The sequence below is a fragment of the Rhinichthys klamathensis genome, unplaced genomic scaffold, assembly GCF_029890125.1.
Source record: "Rhinichthys klamathensis goyatoka isolate OS25496 unplaced genomic scaffold, OSU_Roscu_1.1 h1tg000548l_1, whole genome shotgun sequence".
NCBI lineage: Eukaryota > Metazoa > Chordata > Actinopteri > Cypriniformes > Leuciscidae > Rhinichthys > Rhinichthys klamathensis.
In genome coordinates this window covers 642,682-658,456 of record NW_026607019.1, presented here as the reverse complement: position 1 = coordinate 658,456, position 15,775 = coordinate 642,682, and the positions used below count along the sequence as shown (strand labels likewise).

The window sequence follows — 15,775 nt, the reverse complement described above, 5'->3', positions numbered from 1 at the left end:
AACAAGGCATGATGGTTCCATGTTCTCATTCTGTTTACGCCAAATTCTGACTCTAACATCTGAATGTCTCAACAGAAATCGAGACTCATCAGACCAGGCAACATTTTTCCAGTCTTCAACTGTTCAATTTTGGTGAGCTCTTGCAAATTGTAGCCTCTTTCTCCTATTTGTAGTGGAGATGAGTGGTACCCAGTGGAGTCTTCTGCTGTTGTAGCCCATCCACCTCAAGGTTGTGCGTGTTGTGGCTTCACAAATGCTTTGCTGCATACCTCGGTTGTAACGAGTGGTTATTTCAGTCACTGTTGCCCTTCTATCAGCTCGAACCAGTCTGGCCATTCTCCTCTGACCTCTGGCATCAACAAGGCATTTCCGCCCACAGAACTGCCGCTCACTGGATGTTTTTTCTTTTTCGGACCATTCTCTGTAAACCCTAGAGATGGTTGTGCGTGAAAATCCCAGTAGATTAGCAGTTTCTGAAATACTCAGACCAGCCCTTCTGGCACCAACAATCATGCCACGTTCAAAGTCACTCAAATCAACTTTCTTCCCCATACTGATGCTCGGTTTGAACTGCAGGAGATTGTCTTGACCATGTCTACATGCCTAAATGCACTGAGTTGCCGCCATGTGATTGGCTGCTTAGAAATTAAGTGTTAACGAGCAGTTGGACAGGTACCTAATAAAGTGGCCGGTGAGTGTATGTATACATAGTGAAAACAGATATCAAAGCAACATTTACCACTTTGTTATGCAATAACATTTAAGTGCCTGAAGGTTTTCCATAGCAAACTCTTGTAAATATCATGTAGCAATAATTTGTTCATCCATTACTGTGGAGTGTAACAAAAGTGTTTTCAATTATTTTGCACAAGGTAGCCCACTCCAGTGGACTTGCTTACATGCATCAGTTTTTTATGGTCATTATTTCTGAAAAAAATTAACATTTCCTCCACTTTTTTTATTTCCATCACAACTAATTTTATTATGTTCTTCTCAACAGCATTCTGTGAAACTGATATTTTAAATATTTTTGGAATAAATGAGTTATTCCTAGCTTGTTTCATAAAATTAGTAATTATAAAATAAATAATTACTTCTTTAAATATGTCATAATTCTCCTTTTTATCAAAGATTTTCATATGGTGAAAATAAAATCTACGGCATTTGAAAAGTAGCAAATAAAAGATGAAGAGATCCGTTGAACGAGACTTTTTTTTTTAACCTTTTGAAAAACATACTTGTTCTCTATTCTAATGGTTAGTCTGGTTTTGACAAAACAAATAATTTCAGCTCTGTTTAATTAACCTGGTCTAAAATATGTTGTTCATTGTCATGCCGATTCATCCTCCTCAGATGTGGGTGTTAAAGTAACCTAACAGGTAAGTATTTGTGCTATACTTCCATTATTAGCCTACAGACAGCCTCTCTCGCGTCCTACCGGCAAACAACAATCCTCCAGACAGATAACAATGCAAACTGCCCCAATTTAAAGATCATTTAATGGAACGTCCTTCAGGAAAGAAGGAAGACCGTTTTCATCCACTGGGGCGGGAGCTTGTGACTCACTCAACTTCCTCTATAGTAGCGCATGGAAGAGTTGAGCGCGAGCATTCTCTCATTCGGTGCTATCTTGAGAGAGAGCTGAACACTTCTGCACAACCGTGAGGAGCAACAGGACTACAGATCTATTAAACAGGCCAACCAAACTGACCCCAGCACACTCAACACGGACACACAGAGTACGGAAAGAGTTTTGACAGGGTAAGCGCAGTTTTTCTTTTCTTTCTTTGCTGTCATTTGAAATTAGAAACTCACGTGACACAGAGCTAATGATTATCAGCCCGTTTTTCATTCAAACCCAGCGGGTAAAAAATCGATTAATTGTTCGCCTATGAATGTTTTCATTCATCCAGGTTATGATAGAGTATCCTGAAAAAGTGTTAGAAAGTGTAGGCTATTGTTCTACCTCAGTAAATTAACATCTTGGGTTTTTTTTTTACTCAATTTTAACACCTGTAATCACCTGTTGAAACCTTACTTATTTTGAGCTTTAGTGTAAAATACAATAACTGCTGAACCAGCAGTACCAAAAAGACCATTCATTCTTGAGTGAGAGAAAATAGACTAATTTATTAAATGCAAGCCCTTTCAATGTCATCTTTAACCCTCCCTAAAGTCAGTTTAATGACATGCCCGTGTTGAACTTTTTGTACTCTAGTCTACACACTTGTAATTCTCAGAGGAATCTACACATGTCACAACATGACAGTTATTTGTGAAGTTTTCTGACAGCAAAACCTCATGTCTTCATTGGCATTATGACATGCATATAAATGTATGCATGCGGATAACCATTAGAAAAACAGGCATGGATGCCGTGGGGGGGCCTGACATATTCCTGAGTTTTGTCAAAAGCAGATCCAGGTTGGAACTTGATCGCTCATCTTTGAACACACCTCATCCCAGAACATGTTTTTTGCCCTGTTCGGTGAGGTAATAATATATACACCCAGTGAGATTGATAATATTTATAGTATTTCATAGTCTGTGCAGTGTTTATAGAAAGTATACCCTTGAGTTAAACATAAAACAGGAAATGGGTTACACATATCAGTAAATGATGTGATTCATAAAGACACACCTTGAGTAATTGAAAAAAGGTGAGTGGAAATATTTTATCTATCAATGGGTGGGTCCTCTCTTGATATATCAGATCCGCTGATGACTAAACTCCTTTGGTTTTTCGTTTAAGCAATGCTTTCTGACTCTGGAAAGGTCTTGACGAGACAGACAACAGGGCAAAAACTGCACTGAATAGGTCATGAAAATTTGCAGGAAGAACAAATCTGGGTTCTCTACTCATTTCCTCTTTCTTTTCTATTTTCAAGCCCTGCTGCTGTGACTGGCATCCTGTAGTAGACCTTGCAGGTCATTTGAGTTTTAACTTTTAAAGTGTTTCTTAAAGAGTTGGACACACTTTAAGTGCAACATGGCATGTGCTGACATGCATGTTTGTGTGTGCGTGAGAAAAAAGTAGAGTAGAGATTTTTGAGGTGCATCACTGTGCCTTTTGGTGCATTAAGAAGCCTTTGAAACTGCTTACCTCAGAGCCAGATTCCCATAGTGTCTGCCGCCAGCCCTCTGCCATTCCATTCCCATTCATTATTCCAAGAGGGGGAGCTCAGAGGCGCTTGTGGAGGAACAAAATCATCCCTTTGAAACTTAAGTTCCATCGCTTTCATTAATATGCCACAAGCTTATTATGTAGGCAATTCAATTATTATTTTTTAAATATTTTAATATATTTTAAATGTTTCAGAAAGAGTAAGATTACATTTTTTAAAGAAATTTATTTTATTTTATATTTAATTAATGCTTTTATTCAACAAGTACTAAAGGTGTTTGTGTTATTACAACAACAACAACAAAAATCAATTTTAAATAAATGCTTTTCTTTTGACCTTTCTATTCATCAAAGAATCCTGAAAAAAGTGTATCAACATTCAAATCAGCATATTAGTGTGATATCTGAAGACTGGAGTAATGGGTGCTTAAAATTCAGCTGTACCATTACAAGAATAAATTACATTAAAAAAAATATTTAAACTTGTTTTAAATGACAATAACAGATTTTATCGCTTTTCCCAACATTGGGGCCTGTTACTGTATTTTTAATTAAATTGTTGAGTGTTAGAGACGTCTTTATAAACACATACACACACACACACACACACACACACACACACACACACACACACACACACACACACACACACACACACACACACACACACACACACACACACATATATACTGTATTTATGTGTGTGTGTGTGTGTGTATTATTACATATTTTAAAGTTGATTTACTGGAACTTCTCCCTGTTTACCATATTCTATACATGGAAAAACTGCTTCATCAAAAGTGGCTTGTGAATAACTCATCATGTCCATCAAAGACATCAAAATTCTTAAATTGGGCCATATTTCATTTGTGCTAACCACAACAGGGCTTCCTCTTATAAGAACCGTGGTTTCTGAAGTGTCCTGCTGTGCCAACAAAATTCGGTCTTGTTATTTTTATGATGAGTCTTTTTTTGTTTTTTTGTGGTTCCGAAATCCCCGCACCCTTTGGTAGTATGTAAGGTCCATAAAGTCCAAAAAGTCCATAAAATGTGATGTTGTCATCTCAAAAGTGAATTTCTTGGTGTCTGGAATATTCAGACCCGTCAGAAAAGGAGATTGAAAATGCATTTGTTTGTTTTTTCACTGATGTGACTGCAGTCTTGATCATGGCCACATTCTTTGGAAACACTGCCTTATGCATGGGCTGTTGTTCATCAGGGATAGGACTGAGTGCAATGGATTTTGGGATGCAGTATTCCATATAGTAAGCTCCATTGAATACCGCTTACTTGGCAATTGTAGTATACAAAAAATGTCATACTGTGCTTACTGTATACATAGGCTATTGTATGCAGCAGCCTTAGAAAGAGTTGTGTGGTATACTATGCTATTCAAAGCCTACCACTTGCTTGGTCACTACAAACACTGAATGTAGTTGTCCATTCACAAGAGTTAACAGCCTACAAAAGAGTGAACAAGTGTTTCCAAGCCATAAACATTTATCAGACCATCCACATGCAAATCCATTGGACTTGAACATCTGTTTGTCAATAGAGCAGCTCTGTAACCAAACATGCAAGATAACTCAAAGCCAGGGACAATGGACCCTTTAATTAATCTCTAATAAGAGTGCCAGCGGAAACAATGTGAATTTAAATGTCTTGAAAGAATAACACATGCCAGTACACTGCATTTACTGTCTTCTTTACATCATCATGAGTTAGTGTTTTGACTCTGGGACCATCCTATATCACAAACTCGCTGAGGGGGGGGGGGTTGGGGGGGGGGGGGGGGGGGCGGGGGACGGGGGACGGGGGGGGGGGGTAAATTTGAATCAAAGGAAGTCACTGCTGGTTTCCTGCGGGGGACTCCAGGTGCATCTGTGATCCAGTGAGATGGTGGTTTCCTCCCAGACTGGGGAGAATGAATGGATGAAATCAGATCCTCACAGCCTGGGCCCCAAGAGATGCGAACCGCTGCTCAGTGTGCTATCGGCTCGCTTGTACTGTTTATTTACCTTTCCCCTCTCTTCCTCTCGCAAGCCTTATTGTCCTTCATAGACGCTTAGTGTCTTGCTCTGAGCCACTTGTTTTAAACCCTTTTGTCTGTCTTTCTTCCGGTGATTTCTCTACAACACTCATAGTTTGCTCCAATATGCTGCTTTGTCTGTGTCACCGTAAGCACCAAGAGGTCAAGATTTGACCAGTTGAGCCCATTCTGATAATGGTTCTCGCATATGCATTCTTCCGCCAATGCGGATGGAACACGTTTCTTGCACTATTCAGTGGTACAGCAATGCCATTAATAAATCAATAGTGCAGAACATACAGTGTCATTTGTACGGAAATCAGACAACACTGATTGTGCTGAGCAGCTTTGTTTTAGTGAATCAAAGCCATATGCAACTAGTCTCCGATTCCTGAACAAATGGCTCTGAGTCAATTTTTTTTATAGCAAATTAAATACAGTTTACCTACTGTGTTTTGTTATACTTAAAGGAATAGTTTGGCAAAGAATGAAAATGTCCTTTTAATTTACTCGCCCTCAGGCTAAAATGTAGGTAACTTTCTTTCTTCAGTAGAACACTAATGGACAGACATCATGCGATAGAAAGCTTGAGTTCCAGACTCTTGTTTGCCTGGTAATATTGATGTAAATAATGTTCAGTGTCTTGCACAGACTGATCGTTCCGCTTCATAGGACCTTAAATAGGTGAGCCACGGGTATTCATTTTGTGTTACCCGTTTAAATTTTATTGACTTTTTTTGACTCTCAAAGTGATGGCGACCATTGACTTGTATTTTATGAATCACCAAGGACTATAGGTTCATCTAAAATCATCTTTAGTGTTCTGTTGAAGAATGAATGATGGCCAGAGGAAGAGTAAAATAACAGCAAATTTTCTTTTTTGGGTGAACTATTCCTTTAAGGCTCGAGAGACTTAAATCAGAGCAGTAACAAACAATGTGAAGTGTTTCATAAAAGTAATTTAATGACTGAAGTATATGTTGCCACATTTTTATCTGAGTATTGCTATTTAATATAGGCCTAGTTAATTCCAATTGTTCAATTCTATTATAATTCACTTCTACTCTTCTAAAAAAAAAAAAAAGACTGCACAAAGTATTTGTAAACATAATTTTAAATAATTGTTATACATATATTACCTAAATTATCTCATCATTTGAAAATTATGTTTTTCCACCAAATATTTATTAGTCAAAGATGCTAAAAAAAAAATCATTGATGGAACCAGTACTGGAATCTGGAAGTCCTTATAATTCTCATCCATACAGGTCATTCAAAACTTGCTGAATCAGATCTTAGGCAATGTCACATGGCATGTGTCTGGATTCATGGCTTGCGTCAGTAAACATCTGTTGGTAACATGGATTAAGCAATTGCAGTTTTTCTAATGGACCATGCTTATTATGTCTGTGTGGCTGCGCGGCCCACCGGTCTCTCGATCTCCACTGTCGTCGCTCCCCCTTCATGCTTCCGCTCCTCCGTGAGAGATACGAGACGCGTCGCGCAGGTGTCACTCATCAGCAATCAATCACGCCACCGGCCTCGCACCGTTCTCCCATGGCCCTCGGCCTCATCCTGCTCGTCACTGTCTGTTATACCAACTGTATCACAACTAGCAGATGTTACTGTGCAATCTATCCATCCACACTCTTTTGTCACCCAGACACAGTCCCTGAGTCACCTTTGATGCACCTAATCTCCGTACAGATCTAGGAATCCAGTCACCTTAGAGGTGCAGGCTGTGAGAGGCACTATACGCTGTCCCGTCACAGGGTTGGGTTTTCACCCTTCTTCTCGTACACATATCACCAACTCCCAAGTGGAAATTTTCCCAAATCTGTCAGAGAGATGCATTCAACCTGACAATGAATACCCGCACTGGAATGTAAACACTGGTCTGTACTTGTAACAGTCACATAAAACGTGTCTGGTTGGCATTCTCCAAGCTATGACTGTCAAACCTACTGTAACATACTATCAGAATGAGAGTGAAATAACTGCAGAGAGTTTCCTGTAAAATCTGGATCCAGTGCAAATAAAACGTGTAGTTGAGGGATGGTGAAAAACCAAAGCCATGGTGCACTGCTAAATCACAATGTATTCATACTTTTTTTTTTTCTTCAATTTTTAAAATTAAAAAAATATATATATAAAAAAAAATTCAATAAACACAAAAATAAAAACTAAATAATTAACCACAATTTCATCAAAAAAGAAAAAGAATAAAACAGGATATCTTTAAAAATGTATAATATTGTTTACAGATTATGATATATTGCCGATGCAACACTAATAAAAAGCATATCTTGAGCAATAATGGCACATTATAAATAGTGAGACACATGGTTTGATACAAATCATCATCTTCATGGCTGGGAGTTTTTGCTACATTGGTTGGTGACTCACCACATGTTGGAAACTTACGGTTCAAACATCTGTCCTGCAGGCTGATTATTTTGACTTGATTCATTCTTGCTGATACATTCAACTTTTTTTAATGTTCCGTCAGTTGTGCCACCTTTCCATCTTGATGAAATTAGTAAGGTCTCTCTTTGCACGGAGAACCATTATCAGTGACATCAGTTTGAATTTTTTTATTTTTTTTTTATTTTAAAAGATGAAAACAACAAGAAAATTCAGAGATCACAGAGAGAGCTGCAGTAAAAAAAAGTGTACAACACAAACATTTTATATTAAAAAGTTAAAGAAGGTATAGTGTTATGTATTTAGATTTCTGCTTCAAGCATAAAAACTATAAATTGCTTTTTCAATATGACATGATTTATACTACTGTATGTTCCATTAAACAAGGAAAATAATTGCTTCACATAGCACTGTAAAATGCTTTCACTGTCACCATGTCTCTCACACATGCTCAGTTACAAACAGCACTTGAGCTGTAATTTGTCAAGTAGGGTCAATGTGATCCAGTAAAAGCTATGCTGTATCTTCAGTGCTAACAGCATGGAAGCAAGAAGAGAATAGTATGTGTAGGAAAAAATTAAAACAAATGTTTAGATTTGAAACCACTGGTTGCTAATCAGAGTCAGCGGCCCAGCTGTTTAGCTTTCTACTGGGCCTGGAATCATCAAGAGGGGCCATTCATTATCCAAGAAGCCATTTAAAAGGATTAATCACAATCATTACATCTTACATGTGCAATATCCCACCGCGGTTCCTGTTTTTGTAAAGGGCTTATCTTAATAAAGCTCAGAATCTCCCCATGCGCACATATTCTCAAATCCACATGTGTAAGCAGACACATTTAAGCACATTATAGGGTGCCAAGTCAGGATTGTAAGTGCTGATCACTTCCCATTGCTTAATTAGCCTCCACATCTGTAAGAGATGAGAGCAAATGGCTGTGACATCATTTCTGATGAGGAAATCTGACTCAAGTGTTTCCATTCGGTGTTTGTGCATCTGTTTTGTGTTTGTATGTGGGGATGAATGACTAATTTCGGTTGCTTTTGGACTTCTAAACAAACCTTGACTTCGACAGCATACAAGCTGTCATAATCTTTTATGGAACACCATGAACCGGCTCACCCTAGCTGACCTACAGAGCACACTGCATTGGAATGCATAAAAAAAAACAATGCTCTCTGGGATTGCTTCTGAAATTTTTAGTCTCCTTACACTCCGATTTATACAGATGTTTATGTGGTGCACAGCTGTGCAAGAGTGTTTCCCTCTAAAGTAAACAGCTGAAAGATACTTGCATCATGAAGAAATATGGTAGTGTAATGCAGATGCTTGTGTGAATGGTCAAATGCACTTCTAGGTATGAATGTAAACAGTTTCAGTCTGTCTTAAGAGAACATGCTGGACAAAGACTACATTCAAACTGTCAGTCCAAATCCAACTATTTGTGTATCCGATTGGAATCTAATCTAAATGATTGACTCATTACTGTTCAGAACTGATTTGTGTGTCCCAAGGCTTTCTTTCATTTTCCGAAATATCTACATTGGCAACGACGTTGCGTTGGTAGGACTACTCCAAATAAATATTTGCACATATATACGTTCGTCAACCAATCAGAATCAAGTGTTCAACAGCCCTGTATATACATGTATTTCTGCTGTGGTATCGAAATTGGTATAGAGAATTATGAAATTGGTATTGGTAGCCACCAGTTTTGGTAGCGTGACAACCCTCGAGGTTTTGAGGAGATTTATCTTTTTGCAATGTTCCATGGAGCAGTAGGGAGAGCGGAGGTAGCTGTCGCCTTCTTTGAGGGAACACCTCAAAAGTCTTTCGCTGACCATGGCTCGGCACTTCACAGAAGCCCATAAATGGGAGAAAGTGTCTGTGTTGTGTCTATAAAAGGATGTCAGCTATAGTGGATAGAAAGATGAAGATGATTAAGTGGAGAGGGCCTGGATAAGAGCAGAGGAGTGGGAAAGCAAAGACACTTGTTGACAAGGCTGCCTTGAGCAAAACCCTGAGGATACAAACACAGAGCCGCTTTGAATGCTTCGATGACTTGTTTTCTGTTGATGTTTAGCACATGAAGTCTACCAAACCATGAATTACATTTTAAACACACTTCTCAACCATTGTCATATTTTGACAGAGGTTCCAATGGTGTCAAAACGTGATCGCTCCCATTATAATCTATAGCGCTGTCTACACTGCATGTGTGCAACGTTTTGACTCTTGTGGTGTTGACAGCTAGGTTGATTTATAATGGGAACCATTCAGTTTTATTGCATTATGTCACATCCTGTCATACTGATTGCATTAAAGACGTTCCCTTATAGCTTCGGAAAAATTTTAAGAGAATGTAGGAACATATTTAAATAGTTCTGCATCTCTTGTCTAGAGACAATGGCATTTTTCCAAAACATTCAAGTCATACAGTAAACCACATAAACTTTATGACATGACTAATAATGTCTCTCAAGAAAAGAAGTTAAAGCTGTCCTGTATTATGAATTTTCCCAAATAGTTGGTCTTAGGAGGAGTTAGAGAGGAATTAAATTGACTGAATTGGAATGAGGGGTTCTTCAATGGAAACAATAACATTGTGTTTCTCCCCATGGCATGAAGTTGCCGTTCTTTTATATACAAGAGACAGAGGGATAGCGAACCAGTGCAGGAAAATGGATGAAATGCATAATTACACAAAACAAGAGCCAGATTGCCTAAACTCAAGTGCAGGAGTGCTGACACTAAAAGCCATTGCCTCACTCTGAAAATATCCAACTGCTGAATGTTAATCTTAAAAGCCTTTTTTCATAATCTTATACTGTTTATGATTATGAAAAGAGAGTGAAAAAAATCAACTGAGAAGATTGGGAATGTGTACTGATATTTAACAATGTACATTATGCTCTATGTGAAGGAATAAATCAATCCTGTTAAAACAAGATGCCTTGACTTTGAACTAGGCTGCTAGCTCAGCCCAAAAAACTGCAGTCTTTCCTATTAATACGCAGCTGTCATGACAAAATCTATATATTTGGATGATCTATGATGAGATTTTCAGAAAGCCATGTGCAGAACCTGGCGCCACTCGCCACCTAAGACCGATGTCTTTACGTCTGGCTTTGGGTCTGTTTGGCTGTCTGCATATTCATTTATCTGTGGTGAGTTGCTCCACTTGGCCTAAAAAATGCACAACTGCACAGTGGAACTCAGTTTGTCAAGTAAATCAACCAGGTTTGTTTTAGTAAGTGGAACAGATGGAGATTATAAAGGGTTGTGGGGTTTAATGAGGTTGGAAACATCATGGCAGAAAGCGGCGTATAGTAAGAGAGGTTTGAGAGGGAGTTGCCCAAGTTTGATAGACACTTAGATGAGGCCTTCTGATTTGATATCTGCATAATTATACCGTCTTATCTGCATTCACCATACTATCCATGCATACGTTTTTTTTCCACTCAAGAGACAACATACATTTTATCACTTGCAACAAACAAGGCACTGAAGACAAATGGTGTTTTTGCATGGATGCATGATAAAGAGAGTCCCACGTGACACAGTGAGATAAGACCATGATGAATTGCCCTTCTTATCCTCTGCAAAGTCAAATAAATTTATCTTTTCCAACTTGCCCCATCAGACTTAAAATCGCATACGCAATCAATTTAGAGTATTACAGTACTTACTTCATGGCCTAAAACATCCTTATGGCATGACAACTCAGCAGAAATTGATGCCACACTAGGGATGCACGATGATATCGGGACAACATCGGTATCGGCCGATAAAAGCTTAAAATGACCATCATCGACATCGGCCGATATGAATATTTCTGCCGATGAGCCCTGCCGATAGGGTGGCGTGTTTCCTATGCGCACGTGACGACCGTGAACGAAGCATGAGCGCCAGCAACTTAAACTTCCAACTAGGGGTGTGCGTCTCACGCGGTTTTTGATCGTGGATGATTAAAATATCTCTTCACGATCTGCTTTTGAAGAAAAATCATAGTATCGTGCATTCTATTGTGCTCACATAAAAATGAGTTACACTCACGGGACACTGCAATTCACAAAAGTTAATTATTTGTATGTGCGTCAAAGTCTTGCTAGTTAAACATGTCATTCACGTGCTGATGCGCTGTTCTGTCATGCGCTTTTCTGTGCGCGTTACACCCGACGCTCACAGGAACTAAAAGCCTGTCACAGCGCCAGCGCCTGCATACTGGACTAAGTTATCTTTCGAGTCTTATTGCGCTAATACTGTCAAATACACACAAGGTTTACATAAACAAGGTTTACACTATGTCTAAAGTGAAAGCAAACAGAGAAAATCTGCTTGTCAAATGCGTGTATATTAGACGCGTTGCGTGCAGTTCTTAAAGAGACAGTAATAATATGCTGCCGCTTGTCCTTAAAGAGATACTGCACCCAGAAATAAAAATTCTGTCATTATTTACTCACTCTAATGTTGTTCCAAACCTGTATTCATTTCTTTCTTGTGCTTAAATATACTATGGAAGTCACTGGAGTACATCAACTGTTTGGTTAGCCACATTCTTCCAAATAACTTTTATTTTCAACAGAAGAAAGAAACTTGAGAGAGTAAACTATCCCTTTAATGTTAATAAAACAACACAACAGAGGAAATCACTCACTGCTCTTGACTGAGAAAGGTTTTTTTGCACTTAAAAAAAATAAAAATATATCGGTATCGGCATCGGGCAAAATTAGTTTGAAAATATCGGCATATCGAATATCGGCCAAAATCCAATATCGTGCATCCCTATGCCACACTATAGAATATCTGTGTGTTTATCGCTGAATTGGCATTTTAAAGTATGCTACGCTAATTATCGTGCTAATTTTAGCCCTAGCCTAGTTAATCTAAAGTTAAGGACTAGCTAATGCATTGCACAAAGTACATGAAATCAATACTATAGTGTGACTATTTAACGTTTGCCAAGTTAACCTACCGTTGATCCAGCAACTAACCAGAGGCTACCCACAAATGCCTTACCCACCTTGGGACTCAGCGACATTATTTTGTCCCTTGATCTGATTTCAGTACATCTGAGATTCAGTCCAAGGATGCCAATGAACGGACACAGCTACATATATCACATTTTAGCCTTAGTTTTTATTGTAACTGAATTGAGTAGTGTGATAATTGAGGAACCAGCTAATTAAACGACGGTCACAGCCCTTACATGCAGCCAATGAGTGCAGAAGCCTAAACCCAGAGTCTATGAGGTAATGCCTCTCTACCAGCCCCCTCGTTTTGAGAGTGACAGAAGGGATTTTGGGGGATGGTGGAGCGGATGGCGGGGGCACAACTGTTTGATTTATGGTCACCTTTGAAGTGAGATCATTCCTGCAGCGTGGCCAGTGCTCTGCTTTCTGGTGCCTGGAGCCCAGTTCCCTGTGAATGGAAATGAGGAAAAAAAGACCCCTGGAGGTCGCCAACACCCACAGCCGTTTGCATGCAAAGTATATGCTTCCCCATTTTATGGCAATTTATAGGCATGCGTCTAGCCATGTGCTAAAGTTTTTTTCTGGGTTTGCTTTTCTGCATGTGACATTTATCTTGAAGGTTACAGAAAAACGTGGCAGGAAAGAAAGAGAGGATGGGGAAAAGAAGGGAGGTGGTCTAGATGAGTCCTTGGAGAGTCATAAAAGAGAACCAAGGGAGACATGTTTAAGCCCAATCCAGCCACCAGTGGCGGTTGTGTTTTTCTTAGATCCTTCCACAGGAAAAAAGTGTGTGTCTGCAGATGTACATGCAAGTCTATATTTAGGAGCATTCTTTTTCTGCAGTGAGTTAAAACAATCTGACTAATTATTTGCTTGTATGTAAGCCAAATATATGTGTGATACTTTCATTTTTATGTGAGCACAATGTAACAACATGCAGAATAAATAATTATTAGCATTTTCATATTTTGCAATATTGACTGGCTACTTGTTACTATATGGTAGGGATAAAGTCTGGCTGATATTTCATGTTATGATCAATAACCAAAAAAGGCTTTTATTAAAATTCTAATATTTTGTCTAAAAACAGAAAAGCCTGAAAATGAATATCATTCATCTTAAATTCCACAAGTGAATTAGGTGTCACACAATTATGTACAGTAAAGTATGAAAAATGGATGCTAATTTTGAGATTGGCTAAAGATTACATTTAACTGTTTAATTAGTGTTTTTTAAAGACCCCTGGGTTGAAAATTTGAAAAGTTTTTAATATTGTTTATATGTCTATGTATGGTTTTAATATGCTTTAAGACAAACCATGTGCAAATTCTTCAATCAACACCATTGCTGAGTATTTTCTTCTTAAAAACTTCAGTGTACCAAAGACAGTCTCAAAAATGCGGTTTGAAACGCATTTGCGGTTTTTCTACAAATATATTTTAGAAAAATGAAGTGCAAAGTCTATTTATTTGCACTTTATTAAAAATATATTTTAGGTAATGATCAATGTAACAATGCATTGAAAGTATACTTTCAAACTAAGTATACTTGAAGTTGGTCCAATTTAGTACACTAAATGCACTTAAAGTTATGCTTTACTACAATTTAATTACAACTAAAATATACTTAGTACAAAATAAGTTGTTTCAAAATAGCACACTTGAAGTATACTGATAATTAGTCTGGCTGCAAGTTACTTAGCTTTTTTTTTTCACCAGGGAAAGGCTAATCATATCAATTACCATTGTGCGTCAACTTTTATTCAAATTTTGAATGGATTATAGATAGCCTAGACAGTGTGCAAAGACAGCCACAAAGCTGCACAGAGTGATACAAGAATTATGAAGTATGAAAAATATTAATAGTAATGATAAATAATAGTAAATCAGTTCCCAGGGATAATGGTCAGTTTAGAAGTCATAAAATAAACTGCAGAATTCCACTACTGACCAATCAGAATCAAGTATTCCAGAGTGCAAAGGAATAGTTTTTCTCCCATCCACCGTTGGGAATTTGACCTGACATTTCCAAACTTTATCGCATTATATAATCTTATCTAGTCTGTTGGATTAGGAGCGGGCCAGTGTGGGGTTGTGGTTATACGTTGTGGAAAGCAACCACCAACTGAGTAATAGAAAAGATGTGTGTATGCAGCTGCTTGTAGTGTCGGCCCCTACTGAACAACTACCCCATTGTTTCTAGATCTTCTGCTGCGTTTATTTTAGTTTTGGTGTGCGCGCATCGCCATTATCATCCTGCCTTGTCTCTGTCTTGCCTTCTGTTTTTGTTACTGACAAATTGTGTTTGTTTGTCTAGCTGTCAGATGCTGTGGGCAGATCTCTGAATGAAGGGCTATAGGAAGACGCCCCCTGAGAAAACTGAGACTTTCAGTTGACATACAATGGAAAAAATGGGTTGCATTAAAGTGTTATAAGCACAGTTTTACTGGGACTTATAGAAGTTCAGATGTCTTATAGATTGGTTTTGGGATCAGCTGACATAAGGGAACACCCCCACACTGCAGCTGAGCTATAGGTTACTTAACAACAGCAAGCCACTCTAGTTTATGTTGTATTGCCAACAGCAGGACAAAAGACAACGGACATCAGACCTTTATGGCTGAAAAAAAAAACCACTTTTTGATATTTGCACTTATTTTTTCTTTTATTTCTATTAATATTTTTTTTCCATAAGGAATTTTAAAATATAATTACAAAATGTTCTTATTTGGAGAAAAAAAGTTGCAACACTGTGTATTTAATTTCTTTGCTGAGGGAATGATCTACCATCCCAAGATGCATTGCGAGCGACAATCAAAAACAATGGAAAAATTACTTATTTAAAGTTTTTGATCATAAGTATAGAAACAACATTAAACACACCAATGTTTAAAAGTTTGGCGTCAGTACATTTTTTTAAAGAAATAAATACTTTTTCAGCAAGGATGAGTTAAACTGATCAAAAATGACCAACCATAAAGACTTTTACATAAGATTTCTATTTCAAATAAATGTTGTTCTTTTGAACTTTCTATTCATTAAACAATCACAAAAATGTTAAGCAGCACAACCCTTTTCCACATAAATAATAATAAGAAATGTTTCTTGATCAATCAGCATATTAGACTGATTTCTGAAGGATCATGTGACACTGAAGACTTAAGTAATGGCTGCTGAAAATTCAGCTTTGCTTCACAGAAATGAAATGAAATTTGCAGTCAGT

The 15,775-nt window shown here is 38.0% G+C and overlaps 1 protein-coding gene across 1 annotated transcript in view; it reads left to right on the top strand.

The window, feature by feature from the left end:
- Positions 1–1,595: 1,595 nt before the first annotated feature.
- fhl3a (four and a half LIM domains 3a) overlaps positions 1,596–15,775 on the top strand; it is a 43,042-nt gene continuing 28,862 nt past the window's right edge. Inside the window, exon 1 of the mRNA XM_056238944.1 lies at positions 1,596–1,761. The gene's annotated coding sequence lies outside the window, so the exon portion shown is untranslated. The remainder of the gene's footprint in view (positions 1,762–15,775) is intronic.